Source organism: Lottia gigantea (assembly GCF_000327385.1).
Source record: "Lottia gigantea unplaced genomic scaffold LOTGIsca_115, whole genome shotgun sequence".
In the NCBI taxonomy this organism is placed as follows: domain Eukaryota; kingdom Metazoa; phylum Mollusca; class Gastropoda; family Lottiidae; genus Lottia; species Lottia gigantea.
The window spans coordinates 443,341-457,332 of NW_008707123.1; positions in this window are offsets into that span (position 1 = coordinate 443,341).

Consider the following 13,992-nt stretch of genomic DNA (forward strand, 5'->3'; position numbering starts at 1 on the left):
TAAATCAAATTATGCAATATTCTATTATTATGCATGAAAGGAATCTCTGTTAAAAATGTTTTTTTTGAGTCGCTTCGGCTTGATTCGATTACGGCATTGCTTTTCTAAAAAAAATTGCCTCTTGTGTATTATCAAGATACATTTGAAGATTGCAACAGTTGAAGGAAAAAGACCCTAGTTACGACCCTGTTATCTGGCCTCTTCCGGCAATCGTAAACTGCTCTGAATCCTAGTGAAGTTGGTGTCGGAGTTCTTAAGCCCAGCTTGATACTAAATTCAAAGAAAATCGCCGCCTGCCATCAGAAATTGTCGTCTGCCACTATCGACATTGTCGTCTCTTTCATAGAATGAAATTAATTGATTAAAATGACCCTGATCCAATCTCGTGCAATTACCGGATTAATTTCATTATGGCCGACAAAATGGTGTAAAGAGAAATTCATTTCGCCCTGACATAAAAATCACAGATTCCCGAGTAAAACACATGATGAAAATTAGCTCAATAAAGATTCCTTTCTAGTGCCGGAATCCAATAAAAACCACAGACGATACGGGAATGTCGTGTCAATAGCTCGTGCATTTGTTCTAGAGCACGTGTGTCAGACACTCAATAAAAGTTTACACGTGATTCCCCACTGGACTTTGACCTGCAGATCGATATTTGTGTACAACGTAATGAAAACATGCATTGAATAATAGGAAACAAATGACGTAATCACTTAATGATGTCGGAATTCCCTTGACAACACAGAAATCGATGACGTAGAAAGCATTTAATAACAATGGCTGCAGCAGTCTAAACAAGTCGTTATGTTGACATTACGTTGCGTATTAATATCTAATATGGTGATGTAACACTCTAATAATGATCAACATATGGTCTGTTAATGTACCTGGGTGTGTCATTTCGGACAAGAAGGCTTGACGTATAAGCGGCCTGGGTAGAGTAGGAGTGGTCGAACATTAGGGTCTTCGCGCATGTGTTCATTGGAATACAATCCGTTCTTTAACATAATGCTGTACCATATTGGATTATGTGTGGTCTTTCTTTTCCCGTTGGAAAATTATCCCTTCTTTAACATAATACTGTACAAAATTAACAATTTATCCCGAAAAAAATCGTTACTCATTACTGATGTTGACTAAGACAGAAAGATTGGCTTCCACCTTATTTACTTAATAAAAAATAATCGTTATCCTTCGACTCTCTTGAATTTTATTTGGTTGACAATGTAATAGGCCAATGTGGTGGGTTTACAATGGACGCAACATCATCACCAACAAAACCACTGTCTCTATTTTTTTTTTCAAGAAGACGATGAATGATTACTGGCCAAGAATAGTTTCGACTATCACAGGAATTGTTTCGTTTCCCGGAGATAATGTAATTTCCTTATTTATTACTAATTATACGTTTGTTTATTCTCCCGCCATTATACACAATGACTCAATAACCAAAACTCATAATTCACTACTAGAATATCCAGTAACCAATTCAAATTCCCTTTACTTTTATAACTTATTGTTCGAGGCTAACGATAATTCAAATAATTCTTTTCTCGAATATTTAGTCATCCACTTTGAATTCCCCTTTCACTAATTATTTGACGACGGTGTCTACAACATGCAAATAATTCATATCTCGATTATCCAGTCTTGAATTAAAATTCCCCTTTCATTAATTACTTGATGATGGAGGCTTCAGTAATTCATGATGATTGCTAGTAATAAACGTCAGAATTCTCGTTAAGAGACAACGCAGACGAGAACAAAGGTGAAGAAGGTCAAATAAAAGGGCGATAATTCAATCAACAGTTTTGCCTTTTGATAAATAGAGAAGACAATTGCTCTTGACAATTCGTATCGATGTCTTAAATATGTCTGGATCGTAACAAAATAAGCAGATTGAAAAATACTGCCTGCTTAGAGTAGAATGCACGGGCAGCAAGATTAACCGGTGCACGGGCGCCAAGTCTGAATCAAAGCTTAAGCAAAACGCTGCAACTGGAGGTTCAACTATTGGAGGTTCAACTATTGGAGGTTCAACTATTGGAGGTTCAACTATGAATTGATATCTGCTTATGCCATTTATGATGATGAAGAAAACATTTCATTTTGGTCGTAATAACAGGGCGGTCTTTATAAGAGGTCCTACTGTAGGTTAATTAAGCCCTACCATTTAATTAGTCTGTCTAATTAAACAACTAATATATTATTAAAGTTTAATGATGTGTGATTATCAACCTAATTAAGATGCTCGAATGTTAACATGAAATTATAAAATTGCCTTCAACAGTTTTCAAACTACTGAGAGTTTTTTTTTTTGACATGTGTCAAAACGCTAGAGCCAGACAAAATATACTAATTATAGCATCAACGTCAGAATGACATACATACGTAGTGAATAATGCTATCGAGTTATGGCATGTTCAAACTTCAACAGTACTTGATATCATTTCACGACTAGCTTTTGCAACTCCGCATCACTTCCAGAGTGACCACATAGCTAGCCTTGTTTGTTTGGTAGCCCATTTGGATTTGTCAATTCCACATACCTTTCAGAGAGACCACATGGCTAATTCTCATTTGGTATCTAGATTTATCAATGATACATCCTTCGGAGTGACCAGGGAGCTTACCATGCTTTGTATATTTACTAATGCCTTAGAGATTCCTTATCAAAAGAGGATAATGGCCACGGGCTTAAAGTCTTTCTTTGTAATGCCAAGAAGATTATTTCAATGGAACCGAAGATCTAAAGAAATGATTTTAAGATATCTTTATTACATTGAAAAGAGAACTTTTTTCATTCATAAAAAAGACGTTTGGTAAATAGGATTCCTGTGGTTTTATTATTACTCCTGAAAATGCTCGATAACTATGTATGATGAGTCACAGACATCCAGTCTTGTAGAAACTAAGAAAATCGAGATTCTTGTGGTTTCTTAATAATGTACTTGACAACCGAACATGATGAGTCTCTGTTATTTAGGCAGATTTGCGATCCCCTGCAGTATTGGATAAGAAATAATGCCACATTAATCCTGCGGTTTCTGACATATTCTTCTCTTTCGTAAGACTGGATAAAACAGAGAGTTAGTTATTATTATCCAGTATTTCCGATATTGATTAAGCAGTAAGGGATCTTTAATTATTCATGGTAACTAAGTTACAAGAGAAAGGCGTGAGAAAGGTGATGACAGTAATACAAAATTATGACATTTCATATCAAGTTTTTCTCATTTAGACCAAAAGTGGGGCAGTCGTTACAAGCTAGTATTGTTTGGGCTTAAATCGCCAATCGGTTGGTATGCTGTTTTTGTAAGGAGCCATTACACAGTTGGACTAGCTAATACTTCCAGATGCGAGCCGCCAACTGCTGAGATGAAATCGCTTGCTACTCAGAGCAAGTGGGTTGGTAATCGTTAAGGTTAAGAGCTAGTACTGGTAAAGCAGAAAACGCCATGTTACTTCTAGAAGTGAATCGGTAATCGGTAAAGCTAAGAGCTAGTAAAGTATCTATTGACTTTAGATAAGTGTATGTATGGATTGTCGATCAACTCCTACAACCAGCAATACAAACAAGCTAGGTCGATACACTCGTTCCCAGTGGTATATTCCACATCTTTATCTCCACCTTCCTCTTGTAATCAAAGGAGTTCCAGTGATAAATCGCTGTTGTAAAGTCGTCCAATGCATTAGAAGATTGAATAGTTTCTTTTCTTGATTTCTCCTAGTGATTTGTCTATGTTGCGCTACATTTTGGACTGTGTATGTACCTCACCAGGGAGCCCTTTTGGACATAAACTAGGAGTAGCCTGGATCAGTACGGCTGACAATGGCTGGCAATGAAGAACGAGTTGAAAGAGTGCCGAGTAAACATGTTAAAAGATAAGAATATTTACGTCAGAATCTGTCAATAGTTGAAGATAAGAGACTTGTGGAATCGGTAGGGAAGTCAGATCAGTTAAGTATTCTGTAAAAATATAGAAAAAACACAGAAAGTTTACTTGATCGATTAGTTTAAAGGTTTTTCTAAACAATTATGTAAGCCCAGTACCACATTTCTAAACTTTTATAACTGGAAATGACGAAAGGATAGAAACAGAAACAATAGTGTGATCAATTAAGATTTTGGACTTTGTAGAATCAGTGAATTACTTCAAAACGACCTTAGCCGTTGAATAAAGAAAACGACTGACATCCATGAAACTATCGTGTCCAAGTCGTTAGCAGATTATTCTTGGTATAATGACAGCTTCCTGTGGTCAAATGTCATGGGATAATGAGGAAGACATAGACAAGACAGGCAACTGAATGAAGCAAACGCCAGGCAGCCGTACGAAACCATCGTGTCTAAGTCGTTAGCAGCTTGTACACTTTAGACAAGACAACAGCAACGTTTCGATACCAAGCTGTCTGAAATATACCGTACGTTTACAGAGAATGGCTGAAGACAGTGGAAACACAATTAGGTCAAACCAACCCGATGTTATCACGGCCTTGGACTGGCTCCAAAACTTTTACTAGCTTTTACAATAAACATTACCCAAATGTCGAGAAAACATAATATAATTAACTAGACCTATAGTATTCAAGACCGTTCCACACAGTCAATTTTCACGAGCTAGAACATAACTGCTGACAATTCCGTGTACAAAACATAGGGAACATCGTACATATTCTCTTTACGAAAACGGATGAATGAACAAACAAATTAGAGGTGTCTCTCCGAGGCTAGGCCTTGGACAAATCCATGCAGTGCCCTCTGACCTTCACAAGCCTGAGAGGGGGGAGGGGGTATTGTCCAATGGCCCATTCTCTAAATACGTCACTACTTTAACCAAAGACGACAGAGGGAAGTAATTGACCCTAATTAAAAGGTCACCTGCCAAAAACTATCGATCTAATTTGATTGATTTTCCACGTCAATGGAAATTATGTAGATCATAATTTAGTCTGACTGAAACATAAATTAAATTATAATATTTACACTGATTTTGACGTGTGGAATGTTGGACATGTTAGAAGGAAAGATAGTCCCTCGTGGACCCCTTCCAAACGGTAAGGATGTAAGGACTAGCTTTCAGCATTGGCTACAGAATATTGCTCTGAGGTTGTTCAGGTCAAAACATCAAGATATCTTTTTGGGCAAAAAATGTGATCATAACCCGTATAAGAAAAGTAGGAACAAGAAAACCCTTTTAAATTAATTTGGTATTTTGGTTTGTCAACTCCTTCAGAGAGTCCATAGTTTGCCAAATCAGTACTTTCAGAGAGTCTACATAGCTACTGTTTAGCAGGTGGTGTGAGAAAGAATGGCCAACAGCTCTGTCAGCTGAAACACCTTAGAGCAGTAAACCTGCTGTTATTTGTATTCCTCTACCATTTACTCATATCGATCTGCGATTGATTAGTTACCTATAGCGCGTGCTCTCCTAGTTACTAATTATCAAGACACTAGATTAGTTTGTAAGGTCAAAGGTCAGGGTATATTAATGATATATCGTATTATTCATTGGGTCTAATGGTGAGACGAAGATGACAATTTGTTCATTGGACCATGTTTTGTGTTTGATTTGAAGTATGTGTCGCCTTGGATGAATGAATGGACTAATAAGGTGACCAAGAGTCACTTGGAGTGAACGTTGGATATGAGGATTACATTTAATTCTTTGGATTTTCAGCAGAGATTGGTATATTGAGAGTTGGATGTAGAGTATAAGTGAAAGACCTAAACATATTTGACGATATATTCTATAACTCTTTCAATACAATCAAATCAAAGTGTAACGGAAGTACTGTTTCTAATTTCAGTCCGTCAGTCCAGTGAGGAAATGGAATTCCTGAAACAGTTGTGATCGGATTATGTACCAGAACAATTTGGTAAGTACCATCTTTCTTCCTACATCAAAGAACATTCTGATCGTATGCGTTCATATCTGAAAGCCGTATACCTAGCTAAAGGTGTTCAAAACCCACGCGTTTCTGGCCATGACAATACTCTTAAGAATCTCAATCTAGCTCCATTGTTTACTGTCTGAAGATTAATGGCATAACTTGAAGTTACATAATAGAATTAGTTCTGGAATTGACAGTGGGATGATTCAAATAAGTAAATTTCGCCCACGACTCTCTTGAGTATAACTAAAGTTATTTTTCCATGCAATTGGAATTCGGTGCTTGTAAAAACAGCCGCTGATTGTAAATGAACCCTTTCTGAAGGATAGATGCTACTTATCAAGTTGTTAAATTTCCTTACTGATCATATTTCTTAGTTTATTATTGGAAGGATAATATGAGTTTCGCAAAGACCAATCCCTACTTGTCAATCGATCCTTTCTGGAGGATGCTTAGCTATGAAATTTTCCGGTTTATTGCTAACTTTGTTTTGAAAAAACAGCCCCTACTTGCAAAGGTCTTCATTTTTGAAGGATAGGTGCTACCAAAGCTCTTGATGTATCTAAGTGATGACATAAGATGGGTTATTACTTATATATCGCGATATCTGATTGAATATCTTACGTAAATGAAAATTGACGGTTTCCTTTTTGAAATAGACCGTTCCAGACAAACCTACTTAGTGATACATCTCCAAATAGATGCATTATAATGAAATTGAACGGATCCTTTTTAGAAACTGTTCCAAAATGGCTTCTGTCTGAAAGCACATTTTCTTAATGAAGACTTAAGTGACATATGACAACATTTTCGATAGAGAAAAAGGACTTAGGCCTATGTGTTGCTGATTACAGAAAATGTAGCGAACTTTGAGTACATGATTGCCAGGCAGCCCTCGAGGTATAGTCTTATTAATATCTATATTAAGATCTTCTGTAAAGTTTTTGTGGAATCTGATTAATAATTAATTCAGTTTGCGACAAAAATAGCTCAGAGTGACACAGCAAGCTGTTCAATGCCCTGAATATACAAGTACAACGTACCGAATATACAGGTCCAGTGGTCTGAATATACAAGTTCAAAGCCCTGATTATACAAGTACAATGTACCGAATATAAAGGTCAGTGGGTTGAATATACAAGTACACGGCACCGAATGTACAGGTCCGATGTCCTGAATATACAAGTACAATGAACCTAATATACATTCCAGTGTCCTGAATATATAAGTACAGTGTACCGATTGTACAGTTCTTGTGGCCTGCATGTGCAAGTACAATGTACCGAATATACAGGTCCAATGGCCTGTGTTAACATTTAGTTGGAAGTATAATAATAATGCCCCTAGATACAAAAAAAGCCAGTGTCCTGTTTTACAAGTTGTATAGGTTCAGTGGTCTTCAAATACAAGTTGCAAAACCATTACTTAGAAGTCTTTTGATCGGTCATCATAGGTTCCATGGTTTGATTATAGAGGTTTTCTTTCATCTTACAACCTCCTTATTGCGATTCATCTCAAATAACATATCATGATCATATCTTCCCTTTAATATCGAGACATACAAAGAGAAAAGATCGATGCGGTCCACGGTGTGTCAATACTATAAAAAAAAAACTACCAGACGATATTAGAGAGCGAATATCAAAATAGAGAAGTTCTGTTTACACATATACTCCTACTCAATTGGTCAGGACACAAAATCTTCCAAAGATACTAAGTACAAAAAAAGAAAGAAAGGAAAGGCCATTTCTTATGAGGATTACTTAGGTCGAGCATCCATTTTTAACACTACCAATAACTACTTTTACAAGGATAACAACTTAAGTTCACGAGGATCCTCTCTACCTGCTGTTCCTTGGTTAGACATATATTTTTTTTACACGGATCTTGTCTACCAGCTGGTACTGTGCCTAACGTCCATTTTTTACAAGGATAACAACCTATGTTCACTAGGATCCTGTCTACCAGCTTGTCCTGGGCATCCATTTTATACAAAGATAAAAACCCACGTTCACGAGGATCCTCTCTACAGGCTGGTCCTTCGCCAAAACTCTTGTCCCCGATCCTCTCGGATTTTCAGTACCCATTTACAGGTAGGTCGACTCAGCTATGAATATTGTTAGGTCTTAGTTTTATGCAGCCAAGTATTTCAAAACATTGGACCATTAGCAAGTCAATAATTCGTATGTTCCAATTACAGGAAATCCGAGCAACGAGCCAGAAAATCTCGTGCATCAAAAGAAAATCCCTTTAATTAACCGACATTTCAATCGACCGCCTCGTTATTTCACTTATTCTTCAATTAATTGGAGTTTTATAACGAAAATGGCATCAACCAATCATTTAATAGAAAATCAATTACTGCAGGATGATAGTCATTAGCTGCGGGTCTGTTTATTCCATACTTCCGGTTTCATCGACAAATCACTTCCGGTATATTCGAGATGAAAAGGCTCTCGACTGTGATAAGAGTATCCTGGTCTGTGTTTGATCTACGCCTACGAAGTTTTCCGTTATTGCTTTATTGTTTAAATAAGGAAGTATCGCTTTTACAACTGTAAGAGACCAGCTAGCATCTCTTGGGGAAGCGTGACAAGTTTAAGTTTTGTAAAGACCAAAAGGAGTAGAGGTCAAGGTTGAGTAGGAACTCAAATTTATTGGCTATATTTGAAAAAAGTTGACCAAACAACAAAAGAAATGAGTCAGAATCTATTTGAACAACCTAACGATTAGCCAAGACTTTCATTAGTACTTTATCTCCTTTATTAGACAACGTGATTTCATTGGTTTCCATATCTCGTCTTATCTCACGTTATCACGTGCTAGGAACGATAATACGTGCTACCGTGGTGACGGTGAAAATAAGACGTCACTGGCGTGTTGACATGCCAACTGACTAGATTCCAAATTTGGGTCGTTGATCTTAAACTACGAATAACACGGATGGAGGATACAAAACGAAACAACCCAACAAAAGCAATTGACCTAATCCGTTTTCATCCGCCCAATCATGCAGAAAAGTAGAACGTAAAACTCCATTTTATTTCCTAATGTAAGATTTGAAGTGACAGAAACAAACAGTGCCTTTAAGACGTAATGACAATTTTGAAAACATCCGAATATTTGCCATAACTCACTTGACTGCTATATACACGAACTGTGCCAAATCTAAAATAACTAAGAATGAATAATTCAAGCCAAGCCTGCAGTGAATGTATTTATGATAAAACAAATGAAATAATTGGTAGAAAATTATCCTGACATTTCAAACTACACCTACATATTATATACTGTACTGTATATCAGATCGCTGTGTTGTTATTTCGTCGAGGAATGGCACACATTTTGGATGTATCCTGAGCGTTTTGCTTGAGGACCTTCGACTCTGTTTACAACTCTATAGACATGAGGATGAGACCAACTCTGTAAAGTCTAAGTAATGTTATGAGCTTGGAGATATTTTGTGTTGTATCAGATCGCTGTGTTGTTATTTCGTAGAGGAATCATATACATTTCGGATATATCTTGAGCGTTTTTCTTGAAGACCTTCGGCTCTGTTTGCATTGAATGGACATGGGTATCAGCCCAATTCTTTACAGACTAAATGAATCGTTATGAGTATTAGCCCTAACTTATTTCGTTATGTCTTGGATAATATTTTGTCTTGTTGGACCAGCTGATGGTTGGAAGTGATTCTTGTCTGATGTGCATTGATTCTCTGGTCTATGTGGATAATGGCCACAATGGGGAGTGATAATGAACTCTTACTGAGTACTTAAGGTTAGAATTTTTTTTAAATCATAACAGTTAAGTCAGTCCATATTGAAACTAAAACCTATTTGGTTGGCTGACAAGATGACGCAAATTCAAATGAATCAGAATAAAACGACGCTTTTTTAGTCTGCAATTGCTGAACACGAATAAGAGTACCTTCTCGATCACCCAGCTTTACGGAAACTGCCGATAGTTGCCCAATACGTTGATATTGCCACGACATCCGTGCTCCCTCGCGTAATAATCTTATAGTACAGCTAGATAGAATACATCATACTTTAACTTGGTCCTTGGAGACAAGAAAATGCCAAGACATACCAGTGGTTAAAACAAACCAAATTAATCACCGCTAACTCTAGAGTCAACACAAAGATTGGCCTTGAGACCAGAATGTCACAACCTTCAGACATTCTTGGTCATTGGACAAACATACAACATTCAACAAGAAAACAAAACATCAACAACATTGTTCAATAATTGTCGTAATGTGGGTCAGTTCAAGGCAGAAACGGATTAAGACAGAATCACTGTGCTAAAGTCTACAACGGGTCGACTGTAGAAAGCACACTGGTGGCCATCAGAACCCGAATTCAGTCGCTATGTAGGTCATTCTCGAGGCAGAGGCAGAAGAAGCGAGAATGATCGTGGCTAGGTGAATGGGATTGTAGGACGACACTGGCCCGACCACCAAAGTTGATGGTATCAGAATTCGTGTTTACCTATGGGAGATTCGAACCCACAGCACCTTTTTTCTTAGCAGGGGTAAAAAGAACTTATTTATGAGGGGTTTCCTTATGATGATAATTTTTTGTAAATCTTTGCAAATTGTTTTGAAATAAACAAATCAAAGGCATTCACTCTTTAACGTTATACAAATTGTAGCATACGTTTAAAACCTTAAAATCCCGAGGGTTTCTCCCTTTAAAATTGAAACGGTATCTGATTAATAGCCTCCTGTTAGCCTAATGATAAATTAATGAACATTTCACCACCATTGACCAGCCAGAACGTGACGAGGACCGACCACAATCAATACTCTGTATCACCCAGACGCTTTTCATTGACTTCTTACTGTATTAGCACTGGATAAGCGAGAGTCAAAATCAATGGAGACAAATCACGTTTAATCTCGTTTGTTACCTGGTACACGAGACTAGATGTGATTTGGATGATAGCAGACGATGCGGACACACAGAAATCAATTTTCAAATGAATTTCTGTAGATTGGAAAGCCACTTGTTGCGTCTTGATTGTGCTGTAGTGAATGACTTCGTGAAACCGCAGGATTGAGAACGCTTGGGCTATCTCATTCCTTTCACTGCTTCGATTTTCACATTTCGGAATCATCTTAAAGTAGACGATGTATAGTAGAGTAGATACCTTTAGAAGAATCGGGAACGTTTTTGGATAAACATAAATCTAACTAACTTTTGAATGTTGACCGGTATTTATAATGACTCTTGGGAGCTAAGTTTACTAGTAATAGAGATTGATTGAGATCGTTGTGTTTGGACTGAGCTTCCTTAAGATGGACAAGAAAGGTAAGCAGAATGTATCAATTACTGGTAACATTGTTTATGTCTCTTACTCGTAATGGAGCTTGGTTGAGAGTTATTCCGTTATATTTGCACAAAAGCTTCTTAAAAATAGATGTTAGGTAAGCAGCATTTATCAAGTTGGTGTAAGCTTTAGGTAATAATGAGTTACCATACTCAATTATGTTACACTTTCAGAGAGTCTTTGTGAAAACGCTAGATTTTGTTTCACGAAGACTTAAGAGTGTTACTCTCTGTTCATAAACATTTATAAGGAAAAGGCAAGAGCCCGAAGAGATATATTTAGCCGATAAGCAAATTTCTTGGTCATTTCGTACCAATGACCCTTCTTAGATTGTCTGTCACCAGTGTTTCAGTAATTGAGGCATAACAAGGCCGACTAAATCGACTGAATCGGACAGTGGCAATGACTTGACCCAGCTGACGATGGGTATAACTTACTCCTTTCTGATACGTACTTTTATTTTCTTTGGTACCGGTACCTTGACTTGCATTTCACAGTTTCTAGTTGATCTCATGGATGTTGCTTCTGATTTGCCGTTCACTGGCCTCATGTATGGTGCTTCTCATTGGCTGCTCACTGACCTCATGGATGGTGCTGGTTTGTTGTTCTTCGGCATCAATGTCCTGCAAGTACAACAAACAATAATCAGATTGTGAATTCAGAAAACCGAAATTCAAAACAACATGTTAGAAGCTAATGAACTTTTCATTAGTTAGAAGTATTTCAATCATAAAAGAAAGTTTGCTTAAAAACATTACAAGGGCTGTTTTAATCCAGAGATAACATCGATAAGTGTGCTCACGTTTCCAGAACACCTTATGCCACCCTGAAACTTAAAATATCAACGGAGTGTGACCACACGAGAACTCTGGTATCTAATAATGATAAATTATATCAAATTTAGTATTTATCAAATCTGCTCGATATCCCGGAGTTTAAATAGCTATTAATGTTTATTTGTATATCTATTGAAAGGGTGAACTATTTTTAGACGACTATTTGCTTTCCAATTTTAGATTCCAAACGTATTTTTTTCCAAATCAATAGTTCAATAGACTTTGAAATGGATTCCTAATGTTATTTTTGGATTCTGAAAGAAAGGCACGATTTCTATAGTTCATTCTTCCTTGTCAACAAAGAATCGTTACGTTCAGAGACTAGACGTTACAGCCGGCTACTATCAGTTGTTTTTAAAGAAGTACATGGTACATCTTATTGGAAGCTGGGTTTGCAGCCTTGTAGAGTACCACCCATCTTCATAATGTTAAGCTATCACAACCTGCGTCTACCACCTTGACTGAAATAGCCACCTTTCTTGTGTCACGTTTTTAGGGGGTTGTACACTAGTTCATACAGCCAATCAGAGACCTCGACATAAATACTGTAAACATTGTGGCTTATTGTTTACACATTTTCCATTGAGGCCTCTGATTGGCTGTATTTGGAAGCGTACAATACAACCAAAACGCTACATTTACAGGTGTTGCAAAACGGATTCAGAGCGAGTCACTTCTTCTGGCAGAACAGGTGCAACCCTATAAAGTTATCAATTCTACATCCATTATTTTGGAATGACCGTTTTAGAACAGTACATGTATCAGTTATGAACCGGTAGGTTTGTGACCCCGGGGACTGATATCCTTTATCGATAGCTGAAGTCAACAATGTTATGTTGGTATATGTTTTTAAGAATGACCTTTTTGAACAGTGCATATAATTGATTGAGCGTTTTTCTTTCTTGACATTTAGAATTTTAAATTGCAGTATCGATCATTGAAGCTGTAAAACAAAACTCAAATATCATGAGCACTTTTTCTTCCAATCAAGCTTAAAAAGGTTGACAGTGAAGTAAATAACGCATGTTAAATGCCAATGAGCGGTTCGCGTGACAGAGACGCATTTGTTGTCATTAGTCCATTGCTTCTACTACAGCTTGTTTTCCAGATTATTTTTTTTTATAATTAATGAAAAAATTCTTTAAAAGATTGAGTTGTTGTTGAGAATAAAGCTGTTCTGGTCAATCAGCTGTCTTCGAAAGGGGGTCGGGTATTAGGGTAACTGTATAAGATGTTTTTGCTTTTACAACAATCATTATCACCACCCTCAATCCTCTTCCCTTCCTTCTCTTCTTTATCCATATCTTCATCCATCTTCCTTCCTTCTTCCACTTTCTCCTCCGCCTCCCATCCCTGCTCATCATCCTGATACACCGTCTCATCCTCTTCTTCACCCCCCAACCCCCACCCCTCTTTCGACTCCGCCTCCCTTTCTTGCTCTTCATCATCCCCTTCGCCTCCATCTCACCTCTTCGTCCTCTTCCTCGTCTACCTCTTGTCTTTTTCATTCACACTCTACTCTCACTCCTTCCTATTTCTTCGTCCTGCATTCACCTTCTCCACCATCCACCATTCTCACTCTTCATCATCGTCCTCCTACTACCCTCCATCAATCATTCATTCATCATTATTTCCAATATCAGTATAATGAAACACGTTGTTATTTTGTAACAAAAGACAATCCCCATCACGGGAAAGATATATCAATCAAAACGGAATCAGTGGTAGATAAATGCTATTAAAATTTCATCCGCTAGAAATAGACGTTCATAAGATCATAATGATTGGTGGATGTAGGGCAGACTTTGTTTTATTTCCAGTTTATTTCCATTTTAATCAGTAGTATCATGGGGGTGTATATCTGCGTTTATATACACATACGTTATCAGTTCCGATATGCATATAGTAGACCCTATTATCA